The sequence below is a fragment of the Lepisma saccharinum genome, chromosome 26 (genome assembly GCF_977018435.1).
Source record: "Lepisma saccharinum chromosome 26, izLepSacc3.1, whole genome shotgun sequence".
Taxonomy (NCBI): Eukaryota; Metazoa; Arthropoda; class Insecta; order Zygentoma; family Lepismatidae; genus Lepisma; species Lepisma saccharinum.
The window spans coordinates 29,901,177-29,919,924 of NC_139254.1; the positions used below are offsets into that span (position 1 = coordinate 29,901,177).

The 18,748-nt window shown below is 37.0% G+C and overlaps 1 protein-coding gene across 1 annotated transcript in view; it reads right to left on the bottom strand.

Moving 5' to 3' along the window:
- Nucleotides 1-12,925, bottom strand: part of mTerf3 (mitochondrial transcription termination factor 3) — a 51,485-nt gene extending 38,560 nt beyond the window's left edge. The window contains exon 1 of the mRNA XM_083112786.1: nt 12,819-12,925. The gene's annotated coding sequence lies outside the window, so the exon portion shown is untranslated. The remainder of the gene's footprint in view (nt 1-12,818) is intronic.
- Nucleotides 12,926-18,748: the final 5,823 nt, after the last annotated feature.

Below are 18,748 nucleotides of genomic sequence, written 5' to 3' on the forward strand. Positions count from 1 at the left end.
TCCAACAAAATCTCTGGAGGAGGTCATCATTCTACATGACAATGCTCATCCTCGTGTGGTTGCATCAGTGATGCAAAAAGTCAATTCCTGGCATTGAGAAATTCTCAAGCATACAGTCCAGACCTGGCCCCACCAGACTTTCACCTGTTTGGCACACTGAAGGAACACCTTGCCAGCAAACACTTCAGCTGTGACACAGAAGTTGTGACAGCCATGAGACGTTGGTTACGCATTCAGCCGAACGACTTCTATCGCATGGGAATCGAAAAATTGGTGTCACGGTGGGACAAATGTATAAATGTGAATGGATGTTATGTGGAAAAGTAGAGTAATGTTCAACCTTCACAATGTATATTTCAGTTTTTGTGAATACATTTCCGTTTGGCTGTAAAAAATTTACTCAATTACTTTTTGATATCCCCTCGTATTTTCTTCTTTCAAAATATTATCTAACATATTTTTCTCTTTATGATATATCTATGCTAATGGTGTTATTTTGCTCACTGGAATGGCTTTACCATCCTCGAAAAAAAAAACTGCTTTCTAATGTAATATCCATGTACACAAAATAAGAATACAGAGAGAGTGGGGTATGATATCTATAATATTTTTAAGATAAAATTTGACATACCGTAGTAGTCTTCAGATTCAGAGTTATTTAATTTTTAGGCAGCTTTTAAGATATCTGAGGGTTCAATCTCCAACCATCTGAAGTTAGTTGGCATATTATTGGTAACTTGTGTTATGTGGTGTTTTTTAATTTTTACTTTTAGATACAAATACATATTAAAAAATGTGTTCATATATACATACAGCTGTGCATATAGTCAGTCATGACCAACTTAAAATACATCTGAGAATTTGACATTTTGGTTCACTTGGTAACGATAATAACCTACTTAAGGAGAACAAATAGCAACACCGTAAGCACATAGACCAGTTGCGGCTTGTGGTCTGACTTTACGGGTGTGCACTTCAGCATCGCTCTTTTTTTTGCATCCATAATGATGCTAAATGTATTGGTAACCCAAGTTATGAACATCTTTTACTGAAAAATGAGGCTATGGGAGAGTTGTATTTCATAAAAAATATTAATTTTTACAAATTTGAAATACAGCGGCTAATTCTCCGACAATCACAAAAAGAGCGATGCTATTGGATATAGATAATTCAACATTCGATAACCTGACAAAATAACTATAAACATAGAAATGCCAATCTACAATATTCAATATTATTGTCAATTTGCAAAATATTTAGTAAAAACTTTCCCTCTCGCTTTACTGATAAATGTGAACAAGAATAATTACATTTGCATACATGAATACATGAAACAAGCAGGATCGGGTGAGTACCCAAAACCAGGGCATCCTCCTAGATTAGAGCCAAATCCTAAACGTGAGTTTATTTTTTAGTCCACTTTATGCACAGAAAAGCAAATAGAGACAGGCGATCTACAATTTAAAGCAGAGTCCGAACCACCGGCTGCGTGGCTGTTTGTTTAAAAAAGAAATGGATTTATGTTGACAAGAATTAATTGATGCTACTGCTGAATAACTTAATAAGTATATTGCAAAATCATCTAAGCTAAGAGATTATTGCTGTTTTGATGTCATTATGTAGGTATAAAATAAACACATACCTACAATACACGTACTATTTAACAGCATTATAGTATTTTTAAAATTAGGCTATTATTTTTCGTAATTAAAACCGTAAATATATAACATGGTTATGATTTATATTGGAGGAATGTGGAAAGTAGGAGAAGCCAAAATTCCATCTCGCCCCGGGTGAAAATTTTATCTTCAGCCACTCCTGCAAACAAGGTAGCCAATCCAACAAACACGTGTAGAAAATCAGTTGAAGGCTATCTAGCAGTTGTTTATTTCTAACGACCGATTGACCAAACGTACAAACTTAAGCGAAATCAAGAGAATAAATAAAAAATATTAAGGAAAATTACACCACACTATCCTTCTTCGTACTTCATAATTTGTTTTTCCCTTCCACCTTATCTGTCTTATTACTGCAGTCGGTGAACACTTTGTACGAGTAGCGAACTTCCCTCCAAATATTCAACAACGTTAAATATTACGTATCTGGGTCAATCCATATGAATTCATACAACCTGCTTGCTTGACCATTTTTTAAAAAGTTTATTTTTTGTGGGGTGTGAGCCTCATATATTGACAGTTCAGAACCACTCTTATTTATTTTTACTATCACCGATTTGAAGATGGCGGGCATTTTTTTATCATGGCACGCGTCATTTTCTCCATTCGTAAGCAACAGCGGCAACTTTTTTTTCTCAGTTCTGGTAAGTACTACGACAATGAGACAAAATCTGTGATGTTAAGCACATTATAGGCTACAATTATATTTCTGTGTAATTTTCTAAATATTATTCCTTCATAATAAATTTGAAGGTCAAAATTGTGTATTTTAATCGCTCAAAATGACATTTTAGGACATTTTTTTTGGGGGGGGGAAGGCAGTTCGTTTGACACTTGAATTTTTTTGTGCAAGTACCTGTGTACCAATAGAGTATGTCAAAATTATTTGAAGCTTGAGACTTTAATATTTGTTTTTCTACAGGGTCATAAACATGTACTTTTTGTTAAAAAATTCCAAGTTCAGGGTTAAATCTCTCTGGTGGGCAGTTGTTTAAAAATCTGAAATTTGTACACAATACAGTACTTCATGGTAAGTAACTTCAGTAAAAATTTTGAGTTTGAGATTTAATTGGTTTAAGAGATAGAAAACTCGTGAAAAATTCAACATTTTGCATTAAATATGGCATGCCTAATTTCATTTCTTATTAACATTTTGTTGAAATTCTGCAAACTGTAATTTGGAATGTCAATGAACAACATTACATTCCTGAAATGGCTCTGCAATAAAGTATATATACGAGGGCATGCTGAAAAGTAACGCTTCCTATGTTTTTATTTTCTTTGTTACCTTGTAAACGCATTTTGGATTTTGAGCAACCATACATTGCACTTAAAAGACTTTCCCGATTCTCAATTGAAGGTTTCAAACTTCTATCGCCAGGGGGTGCTGAACTATTGCGAGGAAAATGGCAGCATGTAACCATGCAATGTCGGTGATTCGCATGAAGTAGCGTTCAGTGATCGAGTTTCTAAACGCAGAAAATGTGCTACAAATTGACATTCATCTGAGACTGAGGGCACTTTATGGGGATGAATGTGTAGACATCAGTACTGTGCAATCGTGGGCTGTTCATGCTCGTAAAGATAACCCCAGCTGAACACGATTCCGATGACCCCCATCAGTTGCATTTCGCGGCCTTTCATTCCATTCTCTCACATAGATGAGATTTCTTACGCTGGGGTTATCTTTACGAGCATGAACAGCCCACGATCGCACAGTACTGATATCTACACATTCATCCCCATAAAGTGCCCTCAGTCTCAGATGAATGTCAATTTGTAGCACATTTTCTGCGTTTAGAAACTCGATCACTGAACGCTACTTCATGCGATTCACCGACATTGCATGGTTACATGCTGCCATTTTCCTCGCAATAGTTCAGCACCACCTGGCGATAGAAGTTTGAAACCTTCAATTGAGAATCGGGAAAGTCTTTTAAGTGCAATGTATGGTTGCTCAAAATCCAAAATGCGTTTACAAGGTAACAAAGAAAATAAAAACATAGGAAGCGTTACTTTTCAGCACGCCCTCGTATATATACTTTATTGCAGAGCCATTTCAGGATTGTAATGTTGTTCATTGACATTCCAAATTACAGTTTGCAGAATTTCAACAAAATGTTAATTCATTCATTCATTCATTGTTTTCTGCCTAATTGGCAGGTTTTTCACTGCAATCTCCAGCTTTCCCTGTTCTCTGCCTTACGCTTCGTAATAGCATACGACCCAGTTAATTTAATATCATCCATAAGCTGATATCTCTTTCTTCCACGGACTTTTCTTCCTTCAACCATTCCCTCCAAGGCATCTCTTAGCAGGCAGTTTCTTCTTAGACAGTGTCCTAACCAGTTTCTTTTCCTCTTCTTGATGATCTCCAGTATAGATCTTTTTTCACCAACTCTTTTCAGTACGGCTTCGTTTCTTACCTTGTCCGTCCATTTTACACGCTCCATTTTTCGCCATGTCCACATTTCAAAAGCTTCGAGTCGTTTCTCTTCATTTCTTCTCAACGTCCAGGTTTCTGCACCATATAGTGCTACACTCCACACAAAACATTTCACTAATCTCTTCCTTAGACCTATGTCCATAAGAAATGAAATTAGGCATGCCATATTTAATGCAAAATGTTGAATTTTTCACGAGTTTTCTATCTCTTAAACCAATTAAATCTCACACTCAAAATTTTTACTGAAGTTACTTACCATGAAGTACTGTATTGTGTACAAATTTCAGATTTTTAAACAACTGCCCACCAGAGAGATTTAACCCTGAACTTGGAATTTTTTAACAAAAAGTACATGTTTATGACCCTGTAGAAAAACAAATATTAAAGTCTCAAGCTTCAAATAATTTTGACATACTCTATTGGTACACAGGTACTTGCACAAAAAAATTCAAGTGTCAAACGAACTGCCTTCCCCCCCCCCAAAAAAAATGTCCGAAAATGTCATTTTGAGCGATTAAAATACACAATTTTGACCTTCAAATTTATTATGAAGGAATAATATTTAGAAAATTACACAGAAATATAATTGTAGCCTATAATGTGCTTAACATCACAGATTTTGTCTCATTGTCGTAGGACTTACCAGAGCTGAGAAAAAAAAGTTGCCGCTGTTGCTTACGAATGGAGAAAATGACACGCGCCATGATAAAAAAATGCCCGCCATCTTCAAATCGGTGATAGTAAAAATAAAATAAGAGTGGTTCTGAACTGTCAATATATGAGGCTCACACCCCACAAAAAATAAACTTTTTTAAAAATGGTCAAGCAACCAGGTTGTATGAATTCATATGGATTGACCCATCTGCTTTCGCTATGTAGTTCCCCTTTCTTCATGCTGACTTTGCAATGAAAGAGGAATGAGCTTTTGATAGTGTAACAATTTTGCCACAGAATGGAAAGAGCTGACTGAACCACGTCTCCCCCACCCCTTCCCCCTGCCTGAACGGGTGGAATAATTCGACTACAGCACCACAAGGACAGTTTATTTTGGCCAAGCAAAGGCAATACAAGGCTTTCAGTTGTCCTCCCCTCCCTCCTGTCTCCTTTCTTGCCCCTGTCATGCTCGGAACAGGGTTGGGGAAGATACCATAGAAATGTTCCTTTTCAAAAAAAAAAAAAAAAAAAAAAAAAACTCAATTTACAGTGATGTGTGAGGCATCTACTCCACCACATGATCTCGAATAGATTGGGAATGCAACACTGCTGTATCGTGAACACAGAACTAGCAGTGTGAGTTTAGCCCATAATACTGTGATCTAGAAGAGCGAATCCATTCTCTCTTCTTGCATGCTGCAAACAGCAGCAAACGAGCAAACGGCAACTTGTGTGCGAAGCGAACTTATCTCAGTGGCAGATGCTGGTAAATCGAAGCTGATGGGGTGGTTGGGCTTCCGAACATTTGATATTTTGAAGAAGATAGTGTTCAGTGGATAAGTTAAATAAAAAATAATTGCATTGCAGATTTATTTGGGTGTGCACGTGCGAATAGACAGAAGCCACTACTGCATAGGAGTCATCACAATTCCAAGAACACTAAAACTGATCTGCTTAAGCTACTCATGTCAGAAAACTAGGAGTGGGATGGAAAAGAATTTTTGCACAAGAACATAGGCACGTGGATACTAATTTATTTAGGGGTGCCTTAAGTATATGAAGATCAAATTTTAACATAGTTTCAGAGTATTCGTTATCACTTTAACACACGTTTTTCTATCATTGTACTGATATTTATATTATTTAAATAAAGAAAGCAAACAATTGAAAATCAAAATTTGAACAGAATAACCAACTCGAACCCAACGTACATTACAAGGATAGGCTACATTCATACAGCTGAATCCCTTTAATTAAATAAATCTGTAGGTTCAGTTTTTTCCATATTTTGCAATGCACATCACACCATAAAATATAATACTTTGTACCCTTGACCCTCTGTACCTCGTACAGAAAGTGAAATATCTTGCATGGTTTATAAAGATTTTGTTGTTTATGAATGTTTTCAGTTGATTTTAGCTCTCGGAAATGTGTTATTGAGAAGTAAAGTATGTCTGTTTCATTAACATGTTACTTTACTGCGAAGCATAACAGCCCGAAGGCTTCGCACAACTGAATATAGCACCCAAAACAACATTTCACAACAGCAGCTATAATTTTATGTGGTTACGTTAGGATTGCTAGGTTTGGTACTGATAGTTATTTTCGACGTGTTCTCTCGCTATTTTAGTGTGCATACAAACAGTTTTTATTAACAAAAAGCGGTGAACATTCTCTGAAATTGCAGGTTTTTACTCATGTGGGCCATACTTTGATTCAGGCCCGTAGCCAGGCACGGGCCAGAGGGGGCTCAGCCCCCTGAAAGTGTCACCAGGCCCCTTGGCATTAAATAAAACTATTTTGTATTCTTATTTCTTTGAGGTGAAGAGTGAAAATGTAGACAGAATATATTATTTTGTTCACAACTTCGTTCGTTCATCTTGTTTATGGGCAGAAGTCTAAGCAGCGGCAAGTGTTTAGAAGATTCTCTAGACTTTAGAAAGTTCTTTCATAGGGAGCCTTCCTTATCTGTACCTTCCCTGCCCCTGTTGCAGCCTCTCAAATGTCAACAGATCCCAAATTCTATTGCTTTGGATGGGGTGAAATGTACGGTCGGCACTATGATTGAAATGAATATTGTACATTTTAACATGTATGATATAAATATCTGTATCATCAAAAATAGTATGGAGTGTGTATGGAGTCCAGTCATTAGCACTTCAAGAGATTTTTAGAAGATATAGAAAAAAAACTGTAGTATTTGTATATTTCTAAATTTTATAATTTAAATTAACTTAATAACTGTGACACACATAATTTACCTTCATTTAATACTATTAAACTTTTGAAAAATGGACTTGGTTTACAACCCACCCCCCTTAATATCCCGTGAGCCCTCCCTGGAGGTCAGTTCTAGCTACAGTCCTGTTTTGATTGATTTGTGCCGGGTTCACTCAACCATCGTTAAAACGTTCTTAACGAGTTGATAGTTAACGCATCACTAAAATCTTAGCAGCCTGTTAAACTTTTAATGTTCGCTCAATCGATTTTATAGGCCCGTTAACTAACGACATGTTAGAGGCATTTTGCTTTGATGCCTTGCTATTCTCATACTTTGATACAAGAAATGCAACGTTTTGATTGGTTGCACCGTGGACAGAAGACTGTTCGTAAGCGGATTTGGGCTTTTTTGTATGAAATCCCAGGAACAACAATAAATAAAGTAATGTGCAACATATAAATATATGTTTAAGAAATGAATGTTAGTTAGGTATTTACGTCCGCACACCGAAAATGTTATGTATTAGGATTACAGTTACATTGTAATTCCGTAAGTTAGATTTAAATGAGTGCCTACCGACTGCCAATACAAGATCATAAATATATAAATAAAAACTACTGTTCTAGGTTAGGGTAATCTGTTTGAAGTTTCATAAATTTAATTATATTAAAATGGCATTGCAAAAGAGGCCTAAAGGTAGAAATGAGTGTGTGTTTGCTATAACAATTTTCTTCAACAAAGGGAACATTTCACGAAATGTACACCATGCATAAATTAACTTATTCTGCCATGGCAATTAAATAATATGTAAATATTGCAAGTCACTTCTTTTAGCATTGATGTGAATGTAGCATTGCAAACAAGAAATAAATAATCACTGACAAAAAAAGAAGGCACGTAAAATGTTTACTAGTATGCATACCATGTAAGCCGTGTAAGCCGGGCTTACACTTTATTAGTTCTAGTAAAATGTATGTAATTATATGGCAAAATTAGTAAAAACTTCAAAGTTCAACTCGGCCCGATACCAGTCTTCGAGATCCTGTTTGTTAGATTGCAACACTTCAGCACCAGGGGACACATGGGAACTCCCGCCTTTTGCTTGCAGAAAGTTGTAAGCCCTCTGAATGTTGCCTAACAAATTTCTGACCGCGAAGGAGCAGTGCCTACTGTATCTGGATGGAGAAGAGCAAGGAATATAGGGAGAAGGGGCCAGACCCTAGGTTTGTAAACCTACGTCCACAGGCTTACAGCAGTGTTGCAAACCCCATGTTTAGAAAAAGTGTTGTTCATGGACGTCCGCAGTATTTCTTTCCACCAGGGAGGAATAAGCAAAAGTTTTTTTTTCTTTTCAGGGGTTGGGGGTAAACTAGGTATATTTCCCTTCTCAAAATATACTAATTCAATTTGAAGTTAACATTTTTCTGCAACGGCCTTAAATAATTAACAATTTGATGTGACTGAAATGAAATTTTGTGTGTGAAAATGGTTGACATTCATTTTTCAGGAAGTCTCTCCTTGCCTTGCCCCTTCTGGACATCCATGGTGTCGTTTAAACTCCGAAATTATGCTACATACTACTAAATTGTTTTGTGATTTTCATATTATTAATATAAATTTATAACAAAAATATAAATTCAAATGGTTCAACCTCTGGCATGGGTTCGACGTTATACGTGAAAAGTTTGAGAAAATTCAACCACAACGAAAAGTGGCCCTCTTGTTTTTTTTTTATCCCCAACTTACAAACGACTTTTTAAACTTGTGCGAAATTTAGCACCATTATGCTTGGGTTGGCTTCACTGAATATGCGCCAGCGAGACACAAGTTCTGCAAAAGGAGGGGCTCCAGCGTTGTCGGGTATGACTGCAAAGGAAATTTGAGCCTGCAGTGCTTCAAGGAGGTTTTTTCCAGGAACACGGAATTCTGAAGCAGAAATCTAACAGGAATGGAAAAAAGGAGAAACCTAAAAATGAGCGGGATACGGGAAAACTAGATACACATTGATGTGCTAAATTCTTGTTTCTGTTTTTAGCTTATAGGAGAGCATAAACATCAGAAATATTCAGATCTCTGTTTTCCGTTTATGTATGAACTCAGCTGGTAATAATTGAGCTAAAAAGTGCAAAAATAAATAAATAAATAAATAAATTAATGTTAATGAAAGCTGAAGATTGAACCAATTTTACAAATCTAATGTCAAAAGTGAACAAAATACAGTGCGTCCATTTCGATCTGCAGCCGAGAGATCGGGAGAAGCGTGGCGGGCGGCGCTGGCGGAGATGCCGACATTTGCGGCCTGTAATGCCCGCTTATTTTTATGGACATATGCAGACATTTATATAAATATTGCAAAACGAGCACTAACCTGTGTTATAATTTATCATCTGTAATTCATCCAAGTTCTGCCATTATATACACAAAAAATACGCTTTAGAAACGATGTTAAGAGCCACAGATAATAAAACATTTTAATCATTGTTTTGACCAGTAACGTCCTGCTTAAGTTTATATCCTTGAAAGAGTTTTGTGGCCATGGGAATCGTTTGGAGGTTTCAAATGTGCAACACTGTATCAAGATTACGCTGTAGACGAAACCGTTAAAAATCAATGGTGTTCGTGAGCTTCCTTGCAATCCGAAATCTCCGAGCTCGAGTTTTTTGTTCCTTCGCGACAGAGCTGTGAGTATAGTGGCCAGCAGATGTAAACCAAGAGCGTGTTAATTTCGTACTGTGCGCAAGAGTGTTATTATTGGTTACTTGCCGTTACTTGTTTGTGTTATTGCAGTGTGTATGTGTGTTGTGTCAGTGAGAGGATTGGAATGCCAGCCGCAAGGTTCACGTTACGAGGGGGGCTGATAAGTTCTCGGCCCGACCCAGAAGGACTTTAGCTACAGGCACGAAAGTTTCAGGCTATTCAACGTATTCTCCACTGTCGGAATTTCGTTTCTACCATTATACACACTTGGAACTTGGTGGATATCAGTTTGAACAACTCTTATAACACAGGTTAGTGCTCGTTTTGCAATATTTATATAAATGTCTGCATATGTCCATAAAATTAAGCGGGCATTACAGGCCGCAAATGTCGGCATCTCCGTCAGCGTCGCCCGCCACGGTTCTCACGATCTCTCGGCTGCAGATCGAAATGGACGCACGGTATTATTAATTACATAGTCCGTGATTCAAACACTCTTCGAACAGCGTTCGAAAAGCCTGTTTATGATATTTTAGGTGCTAGATTTGCTTTTACAGTATCCTAAGAAAGCACTTACATGTCTTTTGATAGAAATTTCTGGATATGTCCCTACAATTAGTGAGCATTTCTTTTATAATTAATATCTTTTTTTTTTTTTTTACTAAATATATGTGAATTTTAAGGCAAGAGAGGGAATATTTTTATATCCGAAAGGGATATTCCCCTCACAGTCCGAAAGATCACTGCTTTGAACAGTGACCAATTTTGGATCTGGTTTCTTTTTGTTTCCCCGTTCTTGTTGTCGAGGTATTGCTTTTGCGAATTCCATCTATTCAAAGTGGACTGTCGGCCATGTGCTGTTGTGTGATAGTGAAGTGCATTATGGAATAAAACGAGTGTGATTGTGCGGTGGGGTGGAGAACTTGGTGCAGATGCCGTTTCAGCAAGGATTTTGGTGCCAAGAAGAAACTTGTGGATGTAGGTAGGCCCACCCCTTCCTTCTCTAGCAGGCATAGTAACAGAAACGAAAAATAAAGTGCGCCGATTTTGTGATTCAGGGTACGAAGCTCATACTTGGTTATGCGGTTGTAAAAAGTATTCTGCACTTTTCTGTTTCCTTCTGTTTTCGTTTCTTTATTATTATTATTATTATTCATTTTATCTAACTTTGCACATTTCTTTTATCGTTACGTTACTCATTGTGATAGGAATAAGACTGACTTAATTATCAGTTGGAATGTAGGAGATACACAGCCTAGCAAAGAAAACACCAATCCCAGAGATTTATCCAGAATTTTTAATTTGGTGAAAAATTCCAGGGAAGTGTTCTGAAAAAATGTGTTGGGGGGGGGGGGGGTCGATGTGTGTGGATAAATCACTAACCATGTCCGCCCAAAAATAAGCACAACGGGAAATAACCTTCATCATGATAGGCTTACACTGTTGGAAAGGTCACGCTCTGGTAAAAATTTACTATCCTTCAGACACCTCTAATTTTTTTGTTTCGTCAATTTTTGACATTTGTACTTACGTATCTGCTTCGCGGAACATTCCTGAAGGTGTATCAACGTTGTTTTGATGAAATTAATTGCAATTTTTCACATTACCAGTACGTCTTTCTGGTAGGCCTTTTCGCTTGCCTGAGACACAATATGGCGAGTACACCTTCCTACATAATCGCGCGTCGTGCTTGTCTTTTGTCAAATTTTTGACATTCGTACTTACGTATCTGCTTCGCAGAACATTCCTGAAGGTGTATTGACCTTGTTTTGATGAAAGTAGGAGCAATTTTTCACATTACCAGTACTTCTTTCTCCTAGCTTTTCCGCTTGCCTCACACACAATATGGCACGTACAACTTCCTTCATAATGACGCGTCGGGCTTGTCTTTTTTCGATTTTCAATTGTTATGCAGTGTTTCAACATTCGGAAACCAAGAAATACCCGTGAACAAAGTTCATCAGATCTATTTCTTTTTCATTTTTTTTTTTGTGTTGTTTTATGAAGAAAATTGTAATCTTTCGTGGCGCTATCCGTGAATGGTTTTTGGGGCTATCCGTCCTGGATTAAGTGCGAACCATCTAGAAATTGCAAAATAAGCGAAAATAAGGCGTAAGTTTTCGGAATGGAAACTGTCGATTTTCGCGAATTTTTTTGTTTCACAACCAAATATATATATTCCTGGTACTACCACGACACCAAATTTTAACTATGTTTGCCTAACATACCCGAACTAACCTAACCACGTGCCAATGGTTTGTGGAGCTAGCGTCAATGGTTCGTGGGGCTAGCACCAATGGTTCGTGGGGCAAGCGCCAATGGTTCGTAGGGCTAGCATCAATGGTTTGTGGGGCTACCGCCAATGCTTCGTGGGGCTAGCGCCAATGGTTCGCAATTATTTCCAATTTCTAGATCCTGATACTACCACGACACCAAATTTTAACTATGTTTGCCTAACCTAACCGAACTAACCTAACCACGTGCCAATGGTTCGTGGAGCTAGCGCCAATGGTTCGTGGGGCTAGCGTCAATGGTTCGCAATTATTTCCAATTTCTAGATCCTGATACGAACACGACACCAAGTTTTAACTATGTTTGCTTAACCTAACCACGTGCCAATGGTTTGTGGGGCTAGCGACACGCCATCCTTCTAACTCTCGTTGCAAACGCAGACAGTTCGAAACACTGGATACCCAATGAACATGAACAAAACACAATCACGATACGTCATGATACAGTCACGATGCGTGATGGTGTACGAAGGTGTACGCGCCAAACGCTATTCTCCGTCAGAGAATTAATTTTCAACGAACAACATGAATTTCAGCTATGAAACGTTCCCACATCACACAAAACACCTTCCCGATGTTCGACAATGCTGCAGGAACTTATTACGGTAAGCAGTTTCTTCCGTAAAAATAAATAAATGTGTCCGAAGGATAGTAAACAAGTACCCATAATAGAAACTTTGGCTTGACATTCTTCGAATAAGTCTGTCCGTCAAGTAGTTCTTATTCTCTATACCTTGTTCAAATAAATCTTCATAAGATTCTTACAGGTTAAATGGATTCCAATTAAAAGTCATGTACTACTCTCAATATTGAAATTAAAATATATTACGTACACGCGTGAAATTCAAACTCCTTGTAGGTCTCTGTATTTACCACCATACACATAATAACACACAAAGGTGAGCGTGCAGGTTTTACGTTGTATAATTTGGGTTAGCAAATGGGCAGTACTAATGAAAATGTCCATCAGCAAGCGGGACAGAAATATTTTATAATTGGCCGAGTATGCTGCCACGCACGTGTCAGCAGCAAGAAGAAGCGTCAAATTTGCTGCTGCCACGTAATTCGTGTGCTAACAGGATGTTACAAATCTTAAGAACAGATTAAGACGAGAGAAATGCAAGTTTACGATTAGTGGGAATGAATGTACAGGTAATTTAGAACCTTATTCTTTAGAAAGCATTTAGTGATATTATTTTAATGCTAACAGAACTTAACCTAACTACGAGAGCATTTAGGTTTATTATTAGAAGAATGCTGAGGGACCTAATCTTAAAACATTTTTCTGAAAGTAATCGCTACAACTTCACAGTATGTGTTACAGACTTAATTGCATACATAGCATGATGAAATCACGATAAAACAAAGACCGAGTCTACTGCCACGCGCATCTTTTTTGAGGTTCCAGCAGAAAAAGAACGTGGCAGCAGACACTGCCTTTATAAATTTGGCCGAGTCTGTTGCCACGCACGTGTCAGCAGTACAAAAAAGCGTCAAATTTGCTCCTGCCACGTAATTCGTCTGCTAAAAGGATATTATAAATCAAGAACAGATGAAGACGAGAAAAATGCAAGTTTATGATTAGTGGGAATCAATGTACAGGTAATTTAGAACCTTTTTCTTTACAAAGCATTTAGCGATATTATTTTAATGCTAACGGAACCTAACCTAACTACGAGAGCCTTTAGGTTTATTATTAGGCCGAGTCTGCTGCCACGTACGGGCCGTATTCATAGTTAAATCTCAAGACACTGTGTAAGAGATTCTGAGGCTGTGTCCGAAAGCTGCAAGACCATACTTGAAGCGAGCATACTTCGAGAGCATACTCGCAGGCGGTCTTGAAGCCTGGAAGCGGAAAGCTTTCGAACTGCACTTCGACTGCAGCGCCAACACAAGTGAGGAATGCAACAAAAGTTGCTTCGAAACTAAAATTATCAAACATCGACTGTATGTGCCACTCTTGTTTTCCGTGAACAACACACACATGACTCGGCGTGCAGTTTATATAACACAGCACGTTATTAATTATAGAAATATGAAAGAAATTTGCTCTTTCAAATTAATTTTCACACATTCCGCAACATGGTTTACGATCGCGGGAAAAGAAATTGTTTTCTCACTTTTAAACACCTTCTCACTATAGAAGAAAGAAACCACGCATATATGAATAAAACCAATAAATAAAATTACATAGTATTTTAAAAACTTGTTTAGGGCCGGTTGCACCATCGCCACTTAATCTGCCACTTTACAAAGTGCTGGATAACGACAGGCGGGAGATTTAGGCGGCGGTGGGTTGCACCAAGCATTTTTATCCTCGGCCTTGTAAGGTGGAACTTTCTCCTGCTTGCCGTACGACCTGGCAACAGAAAGTGGAGAAAGTTGTGTTTTCGATTGTGTTTTGTTTGTTTAATACGTGCTAATATCTGCTTGTCAATTCCAAATGCATGCTTTTTCAACTGAAATATGTTTAAAAAAACTAAATATTTATTGCAATAAAATGAAACAGCTGATAGAAGTAGGTAATTCATGTGTCGTACTCTCATATATCAAATGTATGTTATATGATACAATATAACCCGTAATCTTTCGAAGTAGTGGGAAGCTTACAAAATTTTCAATTTATTTTTCACGTACTCCAATTAACATAATGCAAAAAAGAATATTCCTCGTCTTATCTTTCAGTAAGACATACGGTCACTTTTTTGAAAATATTAAACACTACTAAACAGTGACCAAAATTTTACGAAGTCGTAACAAATGCAAGTTACATTTATTCAATTTTTAGTGCAAGGCTGACATATATGAGTTTGTGTAAATATACGGAATGAGAAGAGCAATCTTCTATTCTGCTCTTACTAATTTATCATTCGTTTCTGTTAATAATTTACCAATCCGTAACACCTTCTTTAGCGAATAGCGAGTATCAGTATTATCAACGTTGACTATATTATACTTAGGTTTCTTCTTTATTTATAATGCAGCATTTGTGAAAGTTGGTTAACGATGCAGATGAAAATTTAATTTTTGTATTCAAAACAAATTCGAATAGCACAAAAAAAAAATCGTTAATCAACGGTTAGATGTACAAGGTACATTTTGGGAATTACTATCATCTTAGCACAAAAGGAAGAATCAAATAGCAATGTAAAGTACCGTAGTACTGTATGTACGCATGTTTTATTCTTATTAGAAAAAAAAAAGAAACTCCAGGCAGTATATACTTTCAGATAGGTAGTTTCGTGCAACGTTATATCTAGTGCAGTGCAAGAACGTATATATTGTTTACAAAAAACACCAACATCCACCCGGAAAATATACCTTGTACATACGTACAAGCTGTGGTATATTTTGGGCGATCGGCTAGGGACAGCATTAGCACCTTGGGTAATACATGCTAACAACACCAAACCTGGTTTGCCTAACCCATCCACGTATGCATATAATAGCTTAAATAAACAAATTATAACTTGCCAAACCTATTTACATGCTTATTTATGCTATTATATGCCTACGTGGATAGGTTAGGTAGGCCAGGTTTGGTGTTCTTAGCATGTATTTCTCAAGGTGATAATTCTTTCCCTAGCCGTTCGTCTTTTTAGGCCAGTTATTTTGAAAAATTAAATACAAGATCATGTATATTGCATATGAATATAAAAAAGAAAAAAACTTGTGTTCACGTTTTATGCATCTCCAGGCATGCAGATTCGTGCAAGGTTTATTACAATGGTGCATTTTCTTTGTATCACCATTCGGAAATTGTTCCTTGTATATACGTATCAACGCCGTAAATATACTGCTGTACCTGTCTCTATTATTATTATTATTTTTTTTGCCAGTCTTAAAGTTAAAGTACAAAATATCGCACAATGTCATTAAAATATGTTACTTCGCATAAAATGTTTCCTGCAAATATTAAATACCGAAAAAAAAACGTTGGCATTTACGTCTTATGCACTCCAATGTATATTAGGGTAGGTTAGGTTAGGTACAAAACCAGTAGGAAATTGTTCCTTGTACATGCGTGTCAACATATTAAGAATGCTTGTTAACAGTAAACTTTTTTTTGCCAATTTTGAAAGTTAACATAATAACTCACACGTATACAAATATACGTTTCTTTAAAGATAGGTATTACGTCTTATGTACTATTAGGTATGTAGTTGCTTGCAAGGTTATTATTGTAAATGTGTATGTTTGTACGTACAAAACACACCACCATTCGGAAATTGTTCCTTGTACCATGCTTGTACATATGTATGAACTGGACGGTAAGAGTACTGCTAAATATTATACGAGCATTCTTTGCCAGTTATTATTCGGAAACAACAGGTTACTTGTTTATTTGCAATGTTACATTCACACCAATGGCGACGGAAGTGACTCGAATGTTACACGAGTTTTAATTTTAAAGATTACAAATTACTAGGATTGCGAAAAAGCAACTGATGCATGGTGTACATTTCGTATATTGTGTTGTTTGGTTGAAGAAATTTGTTACAGCAAACACACATTCATTTATTTGGAACACAATTTTAATACAATTTTGCAAGCATCAAACGCATTACTTTAACCTGGAAGTCTGGAACGGTAGTTTTTATTTATATTTCTGTACCCGCATGCACTCACATCCTACTATGAAATTACAGTGAAACTGCTAACGTTAATATAAATATACAACATTTAGCAACACACACGAAAATAACCACCTAATATTCATTTTTACACATATATTTATAAAAGTTGCTTGATTTATTGCCGTTCCTAGGATAATTAACAAATCCGTCTGTTTTGCTGTTATTTGATATTTGGTAATGCAAAACGTGCAACAAACTTTCGCAATTTACATCAGCTGATCGAGACTTTGCCATTTTATCAACTATAAAAGTGCAAACACAGATTATAATAGGTACTGCACGTATCCGTTAACCTCACAGTGTACTGCTTTTCCATGTTTATCCGACACTTAACGCGTTAGGCCGAGCACCGACCGCCACTTACGTTACACGGGACTTTAAGTGCTAGGTAACGTTAGGTGGACATTGAACAACCGCAAAATAGTGTTAAGTGGAGGATAAGGCGTTAAGCGGAGATGGTGCAACCGGCCCTTACTTACATTTCCACACAATGGAAGAACTACAACCTATGCTACAACTACCAGCTGATTGACTTCAGACGTCCATTTTTTTAACAAATGAAAAGCAAGCACAGATCGCAAGTGCGCACCGCTCGTGTGCTGCGTCCTCTGGTCTTGTACACTCGTTTGCTTGGCGCTTTCGAACTGCACTAGGTGACGTCACTTCCGTCAAGACTGTACTTCAAGTATGTACTTTGTACCTTTTGGACACAGCCTTAGGCTGTGTCCGAAAGCTGCAAGACCATACTTGAAGCGAGCATACTTCGAGAGCATACTCGCAGGCGGTCTTGAAGCCTGGAAGCGGAAAGCTTTCGAACTGCACTTCGACTGCAGCGCCAACACAAGTGAGGAATGCAACAAAAGTTGCTTCGAAACTAAAATTATCAAACATCGACTGTATGTGCCACTCTTGTTTTCCGTGAACAACACACACATGACTCGGCGTGCAGTTTATATAACACAGCACGTTATTAATTATAGAAATATGAAAGAAATTTGCTCTTTCAAATTAATTTTCACACATTCCGCAACATGGTTTACGATCGCGGGAAAAGAAATTGTTTTCTCACTTTTAAACACCTTCTCACTATAGAAGAAAGAAACCACGCATATATGAATAAAACCAATAAATAAAATTACATAGTATTTTAAAAACTTGTTTAGGGCCGGTTGCACCATCGCCACTTAATCTGCCACTTTACAAAGTGCTGGATAACGACAGGCGGGAGATTTAGGCGGCGGTGGGTTGCACCAAGCATTTTTATCCTCGGCCTTGTAAGGTGGAACTTTCTCCTGCTTGCCGTACGACCTGGCAACAGAAAGTGGAGAAAGTTGTGTTTTCGATTGTGTTTTGTTTGTTTAATACGTGCTAATATCTGCTTGTCAATTCCAAATGCATGCTTTTTCAACTGAAATATGTTTAAAAAAACTAAATATTTATTGCAATAAAATGAAACAGCTGATAGAAGTAGGTAATTCATGTGTCGTACTCTCATATATCAAATGTATGTTATATGATACAATATAACCCGTAATCTTTCGAAGTAGTGGGAAGCTTACAAAATTTTCAATTTATTTTTCACGTACTCCAATTAACATAATGCAAAAAAGAATATTCCTCGTCTTATCTTTCAGTAAGACATACGGTCACTTTTTTGAAAATATTAAACACTACTAAACAGTGACCAAAATTTTACGAAGTCGTAACAAATGCAAGTTACATTTATTCAATTTTTAGTGCAAGGCTGACATATATGAGTTTGTGTAAATATACGGAATGAGAAGAGCAATCTTCTATTCTGCTCTTACTAATTTATCATTCGTTTCTGTTAATAATTTACCAATCCGTAACACCTTCTTTAGCGAATAGCGAGTATCAGTATTATCAACGTTGACTATATTATACTTAGGTTTCTTCTTTATTTATAATGCAGCATTTGTGAAAGTTGGTTAACGATGCAGATGAAAATTTAATTTTTGTATTCAAAACAAATTCGAATAGCACAAAAAAAAAAATCGTTAATCAACGGTTAGATGTACAAGGTACATTTTGGGAATTACTATCATCTTAGCACAAAAGGAAGAATCAAATAGCAATGTAAAGTACCGTAGTACTGTATGTACGCA